Below are 17,629 nucleotides of genomic sequence, written 5' to 3' on the forward strand. Positions count from 1 at the left end.
TATATATCTGCAGCTATTAGAAATGTACAGCATATGTATTGGTATTTGAAGTTGTTAATTAAATTTTCTTCACCCTACCCTATAACCACATATAATCCATTCCACGTGAAATTGGTATGTGCAATCACAATTAACACCCCTGGACATTTGTCCTGTTGGTTCATACATATTTGCATGTACGTTGATGCATTTGCCCTGTTCATACATCCAAACCTGATGGCCTGTTGCCATCAATCAACCCTGCATGTTGTTGGACTGTGTATTGCTGTTCAAAATATGCATGTGTTATGCTTGCTGTTCAATGGTTTGAATAACTGGGTGTTTGGTTAATGGGAATACTAATGCATGCTGTTACAACTAATTGTGAATGGTATTGTACGCTACTAACCCAAACTGTCACGACATAATGCAAAACATAGGACAAAAGGGAAGGCGGGTTCCAGCAGACCCACCTCTCCCTCCTCAGCTGGCGAGTGCACCTGGCAGTAGTCCCACTGTCAGTCCAGAACCCAGAACCTTGGAAACAGTAGTCTGCATAACTTACCACTAAGCCATGACTGTTATAAAAGAACATTGTGCTACAATAAATATATCATGTAATAGTAGGAATGAATGTAAAGGGAATATAGGATGTGTAGTACACAAAGCATGTCATGTATATTTACTGTCAAATATAGTGGATTTCTATAATAGTAGTGTGTGAACAGAAACAGCCATGCTAGTTGGTAGCTAGTAGGTAATAATGTCACTGTAGCACCTTGCAAGCCACACACATACTCACAGCAGGATAATCACTGCCCATACCCCACAACCTCTTACAGTAACACATCCGGACTAAGTAATAAAAAATGTGGAGCAAAGGCCCAAAAACAGGGACACATTCCAAATATTGCTCCAACAAACTTAGACAGTTGAGAGAGTAACAGGTTTTGCATTATGTTGGATGTTTGGAAGGGTATGAAGTCGGAAACTGAAATGTTTATCACTATAGTCTGACTTGAGCCCAGAGTGATTTACCAGAAAAAGCTGTTTATGAGATATGGACCAAAATATGAGGCAAAAATGTGGACATCCTGCAAATATCTGTACACTTGAGAGGTCTGACACTGCCATATTTGAATAGTTAAGAGCCTAGACATAGCAACAGTGACTGAGTTACAGGGATGCCCCACAGACTCCCTGTGAAATGTACAAACAGTAGGCAGAAAGGTGTTACAACACATGCAATGGTAACTATGAAGTACTAAAAGTATGCACCACTTGCACGTCGGAAATAGTGTAGTAATACATATGCTCATGCTAACCCACAGTCACAACTGCAGAATACCAGGCAATTTAATGGGTGTACCCCACTGATATGTACCATTCCATGAGGCAGATAAAAGATGCACCTGAGAGTCTCTGGGGCCTGCTCAGCAGCATAATCAAATACCCTAATAGATGTCAAGGCCCACACCATGGCCAGACCACACTGCATGCAGTAACACCCTAGCAGCTATAGCAAGCATTCCAAGGTATGAATGTACATGGAAAATAGGAAAGCCACAGCAACACACTACAGTCAAGACACCTAGCAGGCATACAAGTAGTGAATGTAAAGGGCAAATATTGAATCCATAGCAACAAAGTGCAAGAGCCACTGCTATATACCAGTTACACCACATATCCCACAGGAAAGAACACACACCCACATTAACAGTAGTAGTAGTCTTAGGTGTCAGTGTACATACACACTTAGTACAGGAAACTGGAGAAATGAATGGAGAAATGTTAATCTACAACACAGCCAGAAATATGAGAGAGATACTAACCTTTACACTCACAGAACAGTGTCCACAGCATACCAGCATGGTCCCTACCCTTAAACTCTGAAAGGGCTACACCTATCTCACATACCTTTTTATAGCACTGTCCTGGAATCACAGTGAGAACTGCAATCAGTACACAACTGGCTGCATGCAATTAGCAAATGCTGGCTAACAATATGCAGATACCTACAAAGCCATGCTGTACTCCCAGTCCACACATGCAATACTTTCATTGCACCCTCTGGAGGTAGGGAGACAGAGAGAGAGAGAGAGAGAAACATACACAAACACAAACAAACACAAACAAAAACACTCATCAAAACTGACTAGAAAGCTGACATCTGCCAACTGGAGCAGCAGCAGGACACCAAACCAAACGGCAATGCAAGCAGCTGTGACAAACACAGGTAATGTAAAGTAATACTTTAAAAGTCTACATACTGTGAACCCTCCATATGTGTCATTGGTCTGTATCCATATGTATATGAAGATGTGCATAGGGTAGGGGACATACAGCAACTATCAGTGAAGGCTGTACATACATATGTATGTGAGGGCATCTATGTGCACATATCAATGTAGGTTGAATGTAGGTTGTAGTGCAATGTACAAAGTAGGTTTCACAGTTATGTATGTTTAGCAGTATGTTAGTGTGTGTATACAGTTTTGTAAACAAACATGTTGATATACCTATCATATGGATACGTATGTATGTCAATATATGTATGTATATATATATATATATATATATATATATATAATATGTATATATGTATACATACATAGAGAGGGATGTAGGAATACATAGACAGATGTAGATAGATAGAATATGTAGAAACATATATATGTAATACATACATACAGATATAGATATATGTAGATACATATACATAGACAGACAGATCTGACTATCTACAGATATGACTGTATATGACAATCTCACACTCCCCCTGTCCCACCCCCTCTGTCACTCTCACCCCCTCTCTGTCACACCCCCCCATCTCCATAGCTATAGCAATATATGTACATCGAGATATATATATGTGCATATGTATACAGACATATATATATATATATATATATATATATATATATATGTGTACATATATATATATATATATATATATATATATACACATATATATGTATATATATATATATATATATATATAGAGAGAGAGAGAGAGAGAGATGTATATCTATATATTCTGAGTGAGGCACATGTGTACAGATGTATTGCAACAGGTGCCTGGTGACAAAGTCATGGAGTGAACACCAGTGTCGAAATTGGAGTACCATATCCCATTTCAAATCACCTACACCAGTAACCACCAGATATGTGATTGGCTGCCCACCACTGCATGTGTCAGAGGTGAACAGGGTCATAAATGTGTACAATAGTCCTTCCAATGATAGTCACAGTGGCACACTATTCCTGGAATACCTGCACATGGTATGTGTCAGCAGACATGGTGTGTCAGCTATGGACATGTAGGTCAGTGTACCCCTCCACACCACACAATGGCTGCCACGGTATGTACCTCATATGACAGCTACAGATATGGAGAAGGACACAGTGACGTACAACACTGTGACAATGCACTCAAACACATTACCAATGCACAGTGACTGACAACACCACAGAGTACACACATACTACCCACATAGAGGTTACCACTCCTGGATTTACATACTTAAGTCACACCCATGACAAATGTCCAACAACCATAGTAACACCTCACACCATCCACAACCTAAATGACTGCTGTGTGTCCTCCTTGACACCACAGTAGAGAGCACATGGCGGAGGTACAGGTTCCTACCCACAGATAAGACATACCCTGCAATAAACCACACAGCGTTAAGAAGCAAGACTCCCCATGAGTACATGTCACACATACCCCTGCTGAATGTTAGTCAGATAGGTAATATGTCATATGAGTCACCCTGTGTAACTGTTTGACAGGAGCAGGTACCATCACATCACATGTGTCACAATGGTCAGGGTAGCAGAACAGTATGCTGCTGTAGTCCCAGGGGCAATAGCATATTGCATTGTATTGTATTGTATTGGTATGTAGAGGTGCCTCATTCGTGGAGTGGAACCACTGCTGCTGTACGCCAGTGTACAGGTAAATATCCTGTAGTGTTACATAGCATTTCTATATGTGTGTTTAGCTCCTCTTGGAGTTCATGTAGCATGCAACCGAGGATACCATCAGGCCCCATTGATGCTGTGTTTTCTGCTTTTCTGAGGGCGGCTCTCATCTGGACATCTGTGATGACAGGGAGGTTACATTCAGCTGGGATAAGTATGTCTTAGTTTGGGGGAGAGGGAGGGGGGAAACTTGCACTAAAACTGTCTGCCACAATGTTGCCAATATCTGTGGGTTCAGTGAATTATTTGTTGTTGTGTACTAACTATGAGCATATTGGAGGGTTTCTGACCAGGTTTCTAACATAACTGAAGAAGGCCTTGTGGTTATCTGTAGTGTCCCGGTGATTTCCCTCTCAAAGTTGCCCATGGATGTTTGTATGAGAAAACATAGCTCTTTACTAGTGCTGATCAGACATGCCTTCCCTTTATGGAATTATGCTCTGTCTTGCAGTAGCTTCCATCTTTTGTTATACAATCTGTCTATGGCTGGGGTCCACCAGACAGGATGCTTTCCCTTTGTGGAGAGTGTCTTGGTCTTAAATGGGATTGCATGATCCATGCATTCTCGGAGATGTCCATAGAAATCATTTGTGAAGGAGTCAGCATTGTGGGTTGTGTCTTCCACTGGCCCAGTGGGCTTAAAGGATACCATCTCAGTGTTACAAAGTGTAAAGTTTGCATTTGAAATGTTATTCACTGTAGTCGTTTGTGCTGGTGGTGGAGGTGGGATATGTATATCCAGGGCAATTAGTTTGTGGTCAGATCACAGTAGTTGATGATGTACCCCATACAGTTCCTCGATACAAATCCCCAGAGTGAGGAGGTGCTTTGGACCTGAATCAGTGTTCTGACCGCTGGGGTTTGGTAGTATGTCATATGGAGTGTGCCAGGTACTGTTGCACAGTTGTTGGCTGAGCACTGATACCTGGCCATTTACATGTGTATCCACCAATAGACAGACAGATGCTATATATGTGAGATATGTTGCGTCACAACAGTCGAGTAGCATGTGTAGTATGTGTGCCAAATTCTGCTGACATATTTTGCTGATATCATTTTATTTCCTTTTTCAGGACCATGACTCACCAGCGCAATCCAGCATACTCTGCAGCTGAGGATGAGGAAATACACCAGAGCCTGATGCAGGATTATGCAATACTCTTTTCCCGCACCAGCCAGAATCAGCAGGAGAGGGCTGCACTGTGGCAAGACCTGGTCCGTCGGGTAAATGACATAGGCATGCATAATAGGACATATGAGCAGGTACGTCATCACTGCAGTGATTTAATCAGAAATGTCCATCAGCGTGCGTCGGATATCCACAGGCAACAGGTTGCCACAGGTGGTGGGGTGGCTACACATCCCCCACTCACCAGACTGGAGGGACTACTCATAAGTGTTGTAGCTGCAGCCTGCCAACAACAACAACAGCAGCAGACCTGCATTATGATGGAGGCTGGAGCCACACAGCACCAAGACTACAAGCGTGCAGGTAATATGCCATATGTATAGTTGACTGTTGTGTACACTTGTAGTTAATGCATGTGTGAGGTGTGTCCTTGGTTTGTAGCTGTCATCATAGTATTTAATGTGCAAGTGTGATATTCTCAATATCAGCAGCTGACCTGTGAAAGGCAACTGTTGTACTACTGACCTGTATCATACTCAGTAACAGTGGCACAGTTGTGCCCACTGACATTAATTTCCTCACTTCTGCAGGTCCTTCCAGTGTAACAGCAATGCAGCCTATCCATGCTGGTGAGTGTGTATTAACAATACCTTTAATAGTCTTGATAGTAATAGTAATATTAGGCTCGCTTAGTAGTGCTCTGTGTATGCATGCAGGTGTGTCTGTGTGTTGATATCTCGCATACTAAGTAGTGTGCAAGTGTGCAACTGTGTGCATGTGTGCAACTGTGTGCATGTGTGCATGTGTGCACCTGTGCATGTGTGCATGTGTGCACCTGTGCATGTCTGCATGTGTGCACCTGTGCATGTGTACATGTGTGCATGTGTGCACCTGTGCATGTGTGCATCACTGGTAACATTGTGTAGACATTGTAAACTGTGTTTCCTGTTTCCCTCCCACAGGTTCTGGTGCTGCTTTGATGTCATGCAGCAGGGAACCTGAATCAGGTGACACGGGTACTGATAATGATGACATCTGTGTAATGGCACAGGAAGGTGTGCCAGGGTCCATCATTGGTCAGCCAATTGACAGTACACAGCTGTCAACCCAATCAATGAGCACAGTCATCCTGCCAATACACCCTTTGTCACCAATATCCCTAGGTGATGGACAGGATACAGTGGGCATTGACCAGGGTAATGTGGTATCTGTGGCACATGCCTCCCCACACAGCAGCCATGGGCATGGCCCAGAGATGGTACCACACAGACAGATGTCCAGGGGTTCTCATGGGAGCATCCGTGGGCGTACTGCCCCTGTCAGATGTGCCCACAGAGGTCTTACAACCTCAGCTATGTTTCGGGCTATCATGCAGGCACAGTCACGTATGGAACGGAACACCAGACAGGGTCTGAGGGAGCTGATAGCATGTCGCACAGCCATGACTGACAGTATGCGTGACATTGCGGCTGCCATCCGTAATTTCACCGATGTCATAGACAGACGTTGTGGGGACATATTAGATCAGTTTCACAACTACATGTCCATGAGCTAGGGCAATAGTGGACGGTTGAGGCATCGACGTGGGCGTATGCCAGCAACAGCAGCAGCTGGCAGTCGTGGCGGACGACAACAGGGCTGTGGCTGCCCCCATAGTGCCAGCAGCAGCCCCAGCAATGCTGAGTCTGTGCTGTCATCAGACTGCCCCAGGAGACCACGTGCACGTGGCTCTGGACAGGCCCAACAGGGATCTGTGTCCAGTCAATGAACACCTGCTTCTGATGACAGTACCCAGTCTGGATTGGTACCGGATATGGTCCGTAGCACCCCTGCAAGGCACACGTACTGTGTCCGTGGCCAGAGACACTGATCTGTATGACCTGGCAGGTACAGTCTGTGGCTGTCCACAAACACTGGTATATGGCAGCCATGAGGTGGAACTGTGTGCATCCATACACATGCGAATTGACAACACCTAGGGCTACCGCATACACGCACACACTGCATCAACATTACCCCACCTTGTACTGCTGTCCCTCACCAACACACATACACATACATGTCAATTGGTGGTATCAGTGGCAGACTCAGGCATACCAAGTTCACACCCTGTGCATATGATGAAACTGTGCCACCTCCTGCAATCTGTAACATCAGTGCAGGTACAGGTTAACATGTTGCTGATGCACAGGGTGACTACATAGACGTGTAGTAATAGTATCATGTTGTTAACAGTACTGTGTGCTGATATAATTGTGGGTATATCCCAGCATGCCTGATGCAGTAAGGGTATGATAGTCTTGTACTGTTTTCTACACCCATGGTAAGTACCATAGTGTATCATCTACACATGTTGGCATACTGGTGGTAAGGATGTCAACAGAAGGCTACATACATAGGTAGCACAGGGGCTAAGGTAATGAAAGTATTGGTACCCAATGATGGACATGTAAACTGCATGTGGCATGTTGCCCACACTGTGGGGGCGGCCATGGCCCTCAGCTGGAGGGTCAGATATGGTGGCCAGTTTGTAGTCCTCTGCAAACTTGTTCAGACACAGTCCTTCCATGTTGGCCTGTACCTATGCGACATATCTACCAAACAAGGGAGGTCCCAGGACCGAGCCTTGTGGGATGCCAGTTGTATCTGGTTTGTAGTCTGACATGGCTGCAGCATTTTTGACCATGTCAGTTCTGTCCTTGGTCTGGTTTGCAACCCCTCTACTGACATAGGGGTTTATATTTAAGCTGGTGAGCTTATCTATAATGAACACGTGGGGTATTGTATGGAAGCCTTTTGCAAGGTCCAGCTAGGATGTGTAGACCACATTCCCCTCATCAATGACCTTAATGACTGTTTCAAATGAGTCAAACATGTTTAAGGGGCAGGATCTGCACTTAAGAAAGCCACACTGGGTAGGGTCCAGTGTCAGTAGGTCCCCAATATCTTTATGTCTGAGGTACATGCTGATCCTTTCCATAGCTTTGCAGACCAAGCTTGTCAGCATTCTGGGGTGGTAGTTTGCAGGATCCATTCAGGCAACACCTTTGTGGAGAAGGACCACTGTTGTTGTACACTGCTCTTTGGATACATATCCTGTGGTAAGGCTGACATTGAGCAGTAGTGTTATTTGGCATTCCATTCTTCTTGGAGTCCATGTTGGACTCAGCCCAGGACACCATCTCATACCATTGATGCTGTGTGTTTTGCTTTGTAGATGCTGGCTGTTACCTCAGCATCTGCAATGTCAGGGGGCCAGCACTCTGCTGGGACAGATATTTTGCATTTTGGGGGGGGGGGTTGCACTGCACCTGTCAGGTTGGATGTTGGCAATATGTGTGTGTGTTTGGTATGTTGTTTGTAATATTTCAGTGATTCAGAGCATATCTGTGAATTGCCAACAAGGTTCCTACCATCAGTTAAGAAAGCCTTGTGATTATCCTTAGTGTCCTGTACAATTTGTATCTTCATAGGTTCATAGGTTCATACTAGGCTATCCGCCCTTGGGCATTTCTAAGCCTAGCCAGAGTGTGTGTGGCTTTCGCCACCCCTTGCTATGTGAATATTATGGCCATTTATGATTTACTTTACTGTGCCTCTGTCTGGACGTGACACAGTGAAGACTCCCAGTGTACATCTACGATCATCCATCCACTTGGCAAGATTCCTGTTGAAGAGAGTCAGTGAGGGTCTCTGCCTAACATGGAGTGGGATTCCGTTCCAGGGTGTAGGGAGCCTATGGGTTATGTATCTGTCCCTCCAGCACATCCTATTTCATTATGTGTTGAAGTTGACATCTCTCACTCTCACAGCTCCGATGATTTCGGTTTTCTGGGGTGGAGCATGTCCATTACTCCTGTGTTGGACATGGCCTTGTACAACAGACATGCAACGCCTCTGCGTAGGCAGCATGTGACTGCATACAGCTAGGGTGTCTACAGCCAGGCAGCATATGACAAATATCTGAGGCCCTTTATCCTCTTGGTGAGGTACCTTTGAGGTCTTTCTAACTGCTGTAGGTGTCGGGTAAGGTACATCCCAAATGAGGCATTGTACTAGATTATGGGTCTGATAAGAGAACAGTATATGGGCACAATGACCTCTGTTGACGTAGATGTGAATCCTTTCATGATACGGTGTCCAATATAGACAGTCTTCCTAGCCATGTTGGCAATGTGAGTGTCACATGACAGGTTACTGTCCACTTGTGTCCCTAGGTCCCTGATTTTCCTTCCATACATAATGGATTACCACCTATGTGGTAATTTGTGAGTACCTTGTTTGGTATTTGGTGTGACATTCATACTGTCCAGTGTCTTCAGGATGGCTGAGTGGGGTTCTTGTGTGTGAGAGTGTGGTCTGTAGCATGCTACAGACTGTACAGCAGTTTTTTCTACGGTTAGTTGCACATGGGTGGTCTCCGATGCTTTGTGCATTGTCAGTTACCTGGACGTGTGGGTGTCTGTGCTGAATATGGATACCCCCCCTCCTTTTATGTTTTGGTCCAGGTTTTGTGGCCATAGCGCATGATATGAGGTATAACCTGGTAGTGCTGGTGTGCTGTCAGGAGCCCTGCTGCAGGTTTCTGTCACTGCACAGACATCGATGTTCTCCATACTGGGGAGGGCCTCGGGAGTATGCATGTTAAGCTTTACACGTCTGGCATTGAGCAGCATTACCCTTATGTTTCTTTCCACTTATGTTTTCTAGGGAGGTGGGTTAGTCTTTTCAGCCTTGCCTATGAAAGGCTCTATGGAGGTGGCAAGAGCCTTATCCAATATCCAGACGCCCAGGGGTAACAGGTGCAAGCCATCCCTGGCACAGCAGCGTGGCTTGTCAAGCATTACATCCCAAGCAGACATACATTGGATCCCCTTGGAATGACACCAGTAATTGTGCCACTTGTTAAAGCTGATCATTCTGTGTTTGTACTGTGGCATCATTCTTGGTGAGGGTAGGATGCTGCACACGGTCAGTGTCATACTGGCCTGGACTACATAATCGGAGATCTCATCTATGTCTCTTTTCATGTAGTCCGGGGAGGTACATCTCAGGTCATTCACGCCAGCATGGACAATGGCCGCATCATATTTCTACTTGCTTTGGGGTGACCTGTGTACTTGTGTTATGTGGCGTATTGTAGCAGCCTACAGGCAGCTTACTGTACCCTTTCCCTTGTTCAGTCTGGTGAGCGGGACAGCAGCGTGTCTGACTATGGAGTCACCTATTACAACTGTATCAGGCATGTTGTTTCTCCTTCTGGCCTGTGACTGTTTGGCACACCAGCTTTGTGTACTATGTGTTGCATGTGCTATGTTTGGAGGTAGTGGTTGCTTGGGTGTCTGCTTTGGAGGCCTCTGTTGATGTAGTGTGTTTGTAATTAGGGCCTCCGGGAATGTTTTTCTGTGTTTATGTCTATGGTTTGCAGTTGTGAATGGTCTATGTGAGACTGGGTTTGTGGTGTGTGTGTGGTTACCTTCTCCTCCTGACTAGTTTTAACAGTACTGAGTTGAGAGAGCTCAGCCTCCGGTTTGGATAATTGGTTGCATCTCTCACATATATTTGTATTTCTTGGGGGGAGGTGAGGGTTGTCTGTGTACATGGGGCAGGTGTAACATTGCCTCAAGATTCACAGATTCAACTTGTTGTAGCTGGCCTTAGTGGATTGTATGAGTGGACATATTTTATTGCCATACTACTGATCAGTGATTACTTCCCTTTTTATGTTTGTTCTATCATGTAGTAGCTTCCTCATTCTCTTGCATGGTTTGGTAATGGCTGCAGTCCACCATGCCAGATGCCTGCGTGTATGGCATTGTGTCTTGGTTTTATTTGGGATTGCATAATCCATGCATTCCTGGCAGTGTTCATGGAATGCCTGTATAACAGGTTCTGAGGTGTGGCCCATATTTTGCACCTGCACAGGGCCTTTAATGGATTCCACATCAGTTTGGAGGAGTGCAACTTTTGCTTAACACATGTTTTTCACTGTGGTTTTCTGGCCAGGGACTGTGGTCAGGATGTGTATATCCGGCGTGATTACTCTATGGTCTGGTCTTACCAGTGAGGGATACACTTCTCATCTTGCCATCCAGTACCCATGTTGCTGATTATCACATCCAGTATGCTTACCCCTCTTGTGGGAGTGGTACGTTGTTCCTGGGCATTTTGGTTTATGGATTCTAGGCACTTTTGTCCTACAGTGTTGGAGCTAGAATAATGCTCCCAGTCTATGTTTGGGTATTTTCAGTCACCCAATATAATATGGTTTGGAGGGCTTGATATATTCATGTATTCCAACATAGGCCAAGTGCAGTTCCTGGTGTTAGGATGGTAGTCTTTAGCAGGCTATAAACTGGGAGGCAATTTTAGCCACTGTTACTTGACCATGGCTAGTCCATACTGCTTCTTGTTGTGGTACCAACATGGGGGTGTGGTTATCCTTGACAATTATTGCTAGTCACCGTCCTTTTGTATCTTGTTCCATGTTTTTAGGCTGTACAGCACAGTATGAGGTGTAACCTGGTAGTGTTAGGGTGCTGTTGTGAGCCTTGACCCAGTTTTCTGTTACAGGACAGATATCAACATTTTCCATACTGGGGGAGTTTAGACTGCATGCATCTTGCTGTTTAGACTTCTGGCATTGGGTAGCATTACATCTAGGTTGTTATCCCTTGTGATACCTATGGAAGTGGGATTGTGTTTTGAGCCTTACCTAGTCAAGGCATGCTGTGAGTAACAACAGCCTTTGCCAGTATCCATATGGCCAGGACTGATAGGTGCACACCACACCTAGCAGGTGGAGCATCATGTCATGCTCAGCATGTCATCCCAGGCTGGCACACATTGGATCCCCTTTGACTAACAGCAATACCTCAGCCAATTATTGCAATTGATCATCTCATCGTCATAATATAGCATCATGCTTGGTGAGGGTAGGATGTTAGTCAGGGTCATCAAGTTTGCATATACTACATGGTGTTACATTGCTTAACACATGGCAGTCATGCCTCAGGTGGTGCTGCAGGGCTGCCTCTGTCGGATGCACATACTACACTCCCTGTACATGTTTGAGAGCAGGTTATGTCATTTTAGGCATCCCTGTTATTATATGAGTGAGTCAGAGAGGGGTATCATTCCCAGGGTTCCTACTGAGCCAGTGTATGTGCTATATGTTGCCTCTTTGCCAAGGCCAGGGCATACTGGGCACGCCTCCTTCTGCCTACTGGGGCAGGCTCAGATTGTTCCTCCTCCGAGTCACGCCTGCCTGTGATGGCCTTGGCAATGGTGGGCTGTTTGGCCCAGCCCTATGCTGGTCCTGCTGCAGCTGTTTTCGCAAGATCATATTATGTAGCATAGCACATACCATGACAATTTGGGTACATGTAGTTGGTGAGTACTGCAAGGCTCCACCAGATGTGTCCAGACACCGAACCGTGGATTCTGAGCAGCCCAACAAGGTATGAGGTGTAACCTGGTAGTGTTAGGGTGCTGTTGTGAGCCTTGACCCAGTTTTCTGTTACAGGACAGATATCAACTTTTTTTTTTTTTTTTTTTTTTTTTTTTTTTTTTTTTTTTTTTTTTTTTTTTTTTTTTTTTTTTTTTTTTTTTTTTTTTTTTTTTTTTTTTTTTTTTTTTTTTTTTTTTTTTTTTTTTTTTTTTTTTTTTTTTTTTTTTTTTTTTTTTTTTTTTTTTTTTTTTTTTTTTTTTTTTTTTTTTTTTTTTTTTTTTTTTTTTTTTTTTTTTTTTTTTTTCCCCCCCCCCCCCCCCCCCCCCCCCCCCCCCCCCCCCCCCCCCCCCCCCCCCCCCCCCCCCCCCCCCCCCCCCCCCCCCCCCCCCCCCCCCCCCCCCCCCCCCCCCCCCCCCCCCCCCCCCCCCCACCCCCCCCCCCCCCCCCCCCCCCCCCCCCCCCCCCCCCCCCCCCCCCCCCCCCATCCCTGGGGGGGGGGGTTTTTAGCCCCCCCTCCCATTGGGCATCTTGCGTGCAGTCTATTGCACCCACTAACTCAGGGTATTCCGCTATTTGATGGAAGAGACGCATATTGCTGACCAATATCTCACGGGCATTGGGGAAATATACATGATCACCGACATGTGCTGACATGGCATCCAGGAACTGGTGCAGTACCCTGGAGGCTGATGCCTGTGATATCCCCATCATATCACCAGTTGGTCTCTGGAAGGTACCTGTTGCTAGTATTCTTAGGCCAACACATACCTTGGTTTCCACTGGGATGGGTTCCCCTCTGTTGGTTTTGTGTGTGAGGCGTGGCCTGCACAGCTCAACAATTTGCTGCAGGAGGTCTCTGTCCACTCTATAGCGCTCCACTATCTCCAGCTCATGTAACCCGTGGTAGGTGACCCTGGGCCTGTACACTCTTCTCCGTCTCCTCACTGTGGGTTGTCTGGCACCATTTGCATTGTCACCACCCTCAGCAAGTAGCCTATGTCTCCTTATGACAGCTATGGCAGCCCCTAGCATTTCTGCTCTGAGTTCAGCTTTTTCAAGTTTTCACTTCTAATAGCTTACTCCTGTCTTGCAGTGTCTCGAGAGAAACATCCTGCACTGCTGTTTGCAGAGTTTTAAGTGCTTGGCTGGGCTACTATTCTGCCTGTGTAATTGCCTGCTTCTAATTGTTTTGACCTGCTAGCTCCAGCAGTATTCCCTGCTAGCTTCCTGCTAATTCTGTTGCTTCCTTTTTCCTTTCTGTTTCCTCAGGGGGGAGCAACGTGCATACCAGCAGACACATGCACACTTACCACCAATGAAGAACAATTTTTAAAACGTAAAAACTACTTACTTACCCTCTTAAGAGAAATGGACTATATAAAACCAAACTAGGTTGGGGGGCTATGCCCTCCCCCAACTATATATACTAACTCCAGGATCGCACTACAGTGGGGAAAGGGGCATATACCTTTTACTTACCTTACACTACTGTGCACTCTGCCAGGAGCGCACAAAACATCTGCCTTATTACTTTAGATACTTCCCATAAAAATGTCGAGACATACCCACATTTAGAAACATTGCAACACTACTTTCTACGCTACTACTGGTATTCTGACAGCACTTTAAAGTTACAGGAATTTCTTTTTATCAAAAGCAAATCACAGGTGAAGGAAAACACATCATGTCTATAGCTTTAAATTCAGTATTTTGAAATTCAGCACTGTAAGCTTTCAGTATAATGAGACTCAGTCAAATGAGTTTTCAGTATTTTGAAAATTAGGGATTGTGGTCTCAGTCAAATGAAATTCAGCATTTTGAGTTTTCAGTCATGTGAAGTAGAACCCCTTTGAACATACCATGCTTGTGAGGGTCTATAGTAGAACACCGAACATTCAAAATTTCGTGTGTTCTAATATCGACCCATTTACAGCAAACGCTGAAAATATCGAAGAAACAGAAAACCAATTTTTTTCCTAGGGAAAGAATTTGGTTGTCCGTTTCTGTTGCTTCGGTATTTTCAGTGCTGCACTGGAAAGTTACGGGTCTGGTTCAGGTAAGTGTGCAATTGTGTGGACATGAGGGTTAGGGCAGGTTAGGTGAGTTAGGGTTAGAGCGCAGGTCAGGTAAGGGTGTGATTGTGTGGATGTGAGGGTTAGGGTGGGGTAGGTGAGTTAGGGTGCGTTTGAGGTGAATGTGCAATAGTGATGGATCTTAGGGTTAGGGTTTGGGTTAAGGTAAGTGGATAGTTAGTGGTGTATGTATAGTTTAGTGTAGGGTGAGGTGTAAGAGTTTAGGTGTGTGTGTGTGGATTGCTGTTTGTTTGGTGTGCTTGTGTTGTATGTGTTTTGGAACAGCAAATTTTTTCCCTAGGAAAAGATTCACTGTTCTGAATGTTTGATGTTTTAAATTTTCAATTCATAGGGATCGATATTAGAACACTCGACATTTTGAATGTTCGGTGTTCTAATATAGACCAGCTTGTGACAGTGCTGCTGCTGGACAAACGAAAGCCTCCAGACATACTGGTGTTGAGCTTTCCCTTAAGAAACTCACTCTTTCAACAAGGAAACCCCATGGCATAATGACTAAAGTCAAGTTACAAACACAGGCTTAAATATGGATAAAGCCTTCTTGTAATACTCTGAAAAATGGATACAACTTATTAAAATTATTTTAAGAGCTCTCAAAACAAATGTGTTAAATCCTCATGTTGGTGAGGTATTTAGAAGCAATTACCACACAGCATTACACATAATAGTGCCATGGATAGCTATGTGCAATGAGGTGGTAATTCACATAAACATGTAGCACAACTGCAAAGATATTATAGTTGGTATGATAAAACTGCACAAGTGAGAGCTCAGTCATGCAAGTATTGAAGCCAAACATGGATCAACTCACAAATGTGTGATTGAGCACAGGAAGCCATGACAACTATCCTGATCACCAGGATCTGCCAGTATACAGGATCTTTACTGATATTGAGATCCTGTTAGCAAAAATCAGTATTAGTATGAAACATGCATTAGTGGCTGCCTTTAGGTCCAGAGACTGGGAAACTGATATCACTGCTCTCAGTGCTGCAGGTGACTCCATCAGATGTTAAAGCATAGAGAATGTCAGTGCCTGGTAAAAATAAAGTACATTTCCAGAGGGGGACACAAGCCAGTTAACAATTTAAACAGATCTTTATTCAGTGATGGATGCTTGTACATCATTGAAAGGATAAGGATACATTAAAGGAATTGGTCAGGTGTGACACATGAGCAAAGCTAATAGACCTTTTGGTGTTGTAGCAACAGCAGCTTGAAGGAGTTTAGGTTTGTTCTGAGTGAGAGGGCAATCAAAATCCAGACTTCAGAAAAGTGAGAATTCAGTGAGTCACCTGCAGTGGTGCCAAGGTTGCCTGTTTTGTTGACAGCTTTATGTAATGGTAACAGTTCATGGCATCTATGATAACACATAGTAGCTTGATCAAGTCCAATTTTGCTTTGGTCAGAAGTAACAGTGAACGAGTATTGCTTAGGTATGCACAGAAGTAAGAATTAGAGCCATGTTTCAGTGAAGATAGATTCCATGTGTTTGGGTTGGAAAGTGTTGCAGGTTTTTGGCAGAGATGTGTGAAATTATCAGCATATTGAATAATTGTATACATGTTTACTTGTGGCACAGATTGTTTATGGAAACATTGAATAGCTTAAGGTAGATCCTTGCCTCACCCCTATATGCACTGAGAGAAATGGAGACAGGTCATTTCCCATTTTGCAGCTTAAAGTCCATCACTGAGGTAACAGATGAACTAGGTGAGAGAGTAGTTAAATCCTAGGGAAGAAAATCTGTAGAGCAATCACTGGTAAATGGCTCAAAAGCTTTTGAGAAGGTTCTCTGCATGTCTGTTGCTCGACGTGGAGGTAGCATAGAGTTGTGGTGAGACTGGACACTAATGTACGAGAGTAAGTTGTTTGTACTAAAATTTATAGAGCCACTATTGGACACATTTTCTAAGACTTTTGATGGGGAAGACAGTAAGGCTATTGACCTGTATTTGGAGTTATAGTAAGGCTATTGACCTGTATTTGGAGTTATCAGTAGAGAAGTCACAAGTCAGCTTTGTGTCCACTTACGCTACACAAAGCACTGCACAAGATGTGAATGCATTCAACTGCCTGTGGGATCATAATAGCCCTAGACTACTTACAAGGGAAATTAAGTTGGTATTAATACTAATGCAAGGCCATTTTACCTTAAAGTAGAAGGCAGACTTAATGTTGTACTTGCTCAGATACTACAGATGAAAAGGGAGTTAGACGCTTAGATTACCCACTTAGCTGTACATTTGTCTTTTGATACACTTGCCAAATAGTTGTACATTTTAGAGCATGACTTCAGGGAATGGCTTGTAGCAACACTAATTCAAATGGCAGTTTTAAGTGTTTAATTTTGAAAAAGTGATAGCGTACTGCTTGTACGAGAGATTTGTGACAGACAAGAGGAAATAAGGGCATCCAGCAAGATATGGGTGGATTGTGTGAAGTGCAACAATCATGCTATATCACGAGACCCCCCATCCCATGCAGGAAAGAAAAAAGGTTGGTGACATTTTAAACAGTTCTTAGTAGGACAGCAGTTCAGATTTTTATGGTTTCTGCACAGCTGGGCAAGCTTTGGGGTTTCTATTTGACTGCATTATTTGATGATTGGGCAGTCTAATACTGTGGATTAATGTGTTACATGCAATTCTCACATTTGGATGTCAGTAAGAAAGTCTATTGACCAAATAGTGTCATAAGATATACAGCATGTTAAAATCACACACTAATTTTTTTAATCCATGGGATTTGATGAAAACCACAGTAACTATTCTGAATAGAAAATGGCCATGGAGACTACCAACTGGCACATACCACAGGGCACGATACTGGACTGCTTCTTCAGAGGAGCAGTATCAAACCTATGCTGTTCCAAGCAGTGGAATTGCATAGTACAATGGTTAAGGTGTTTACTGCTCAGCTCGGGAAAGGTAATTATGCCACAAGGGCAGTTAGCTTAGTACTTGCATGTGAACTTATTGCCCTTGTGTT

Source organism: Protopterus annectens, chromosome 1.part1 (assembly GCF_019279795.1).
Source record: "Protopterus annectens isolate FY-2018-M chromosome 1.part1, PAN1.0, whole genome shotgun sequence".
NCBI lineage: Eukaryota > Metazoa > Chordata > Ceratodontiformes > Protopteridae > Protopterus > Protopterus annectens.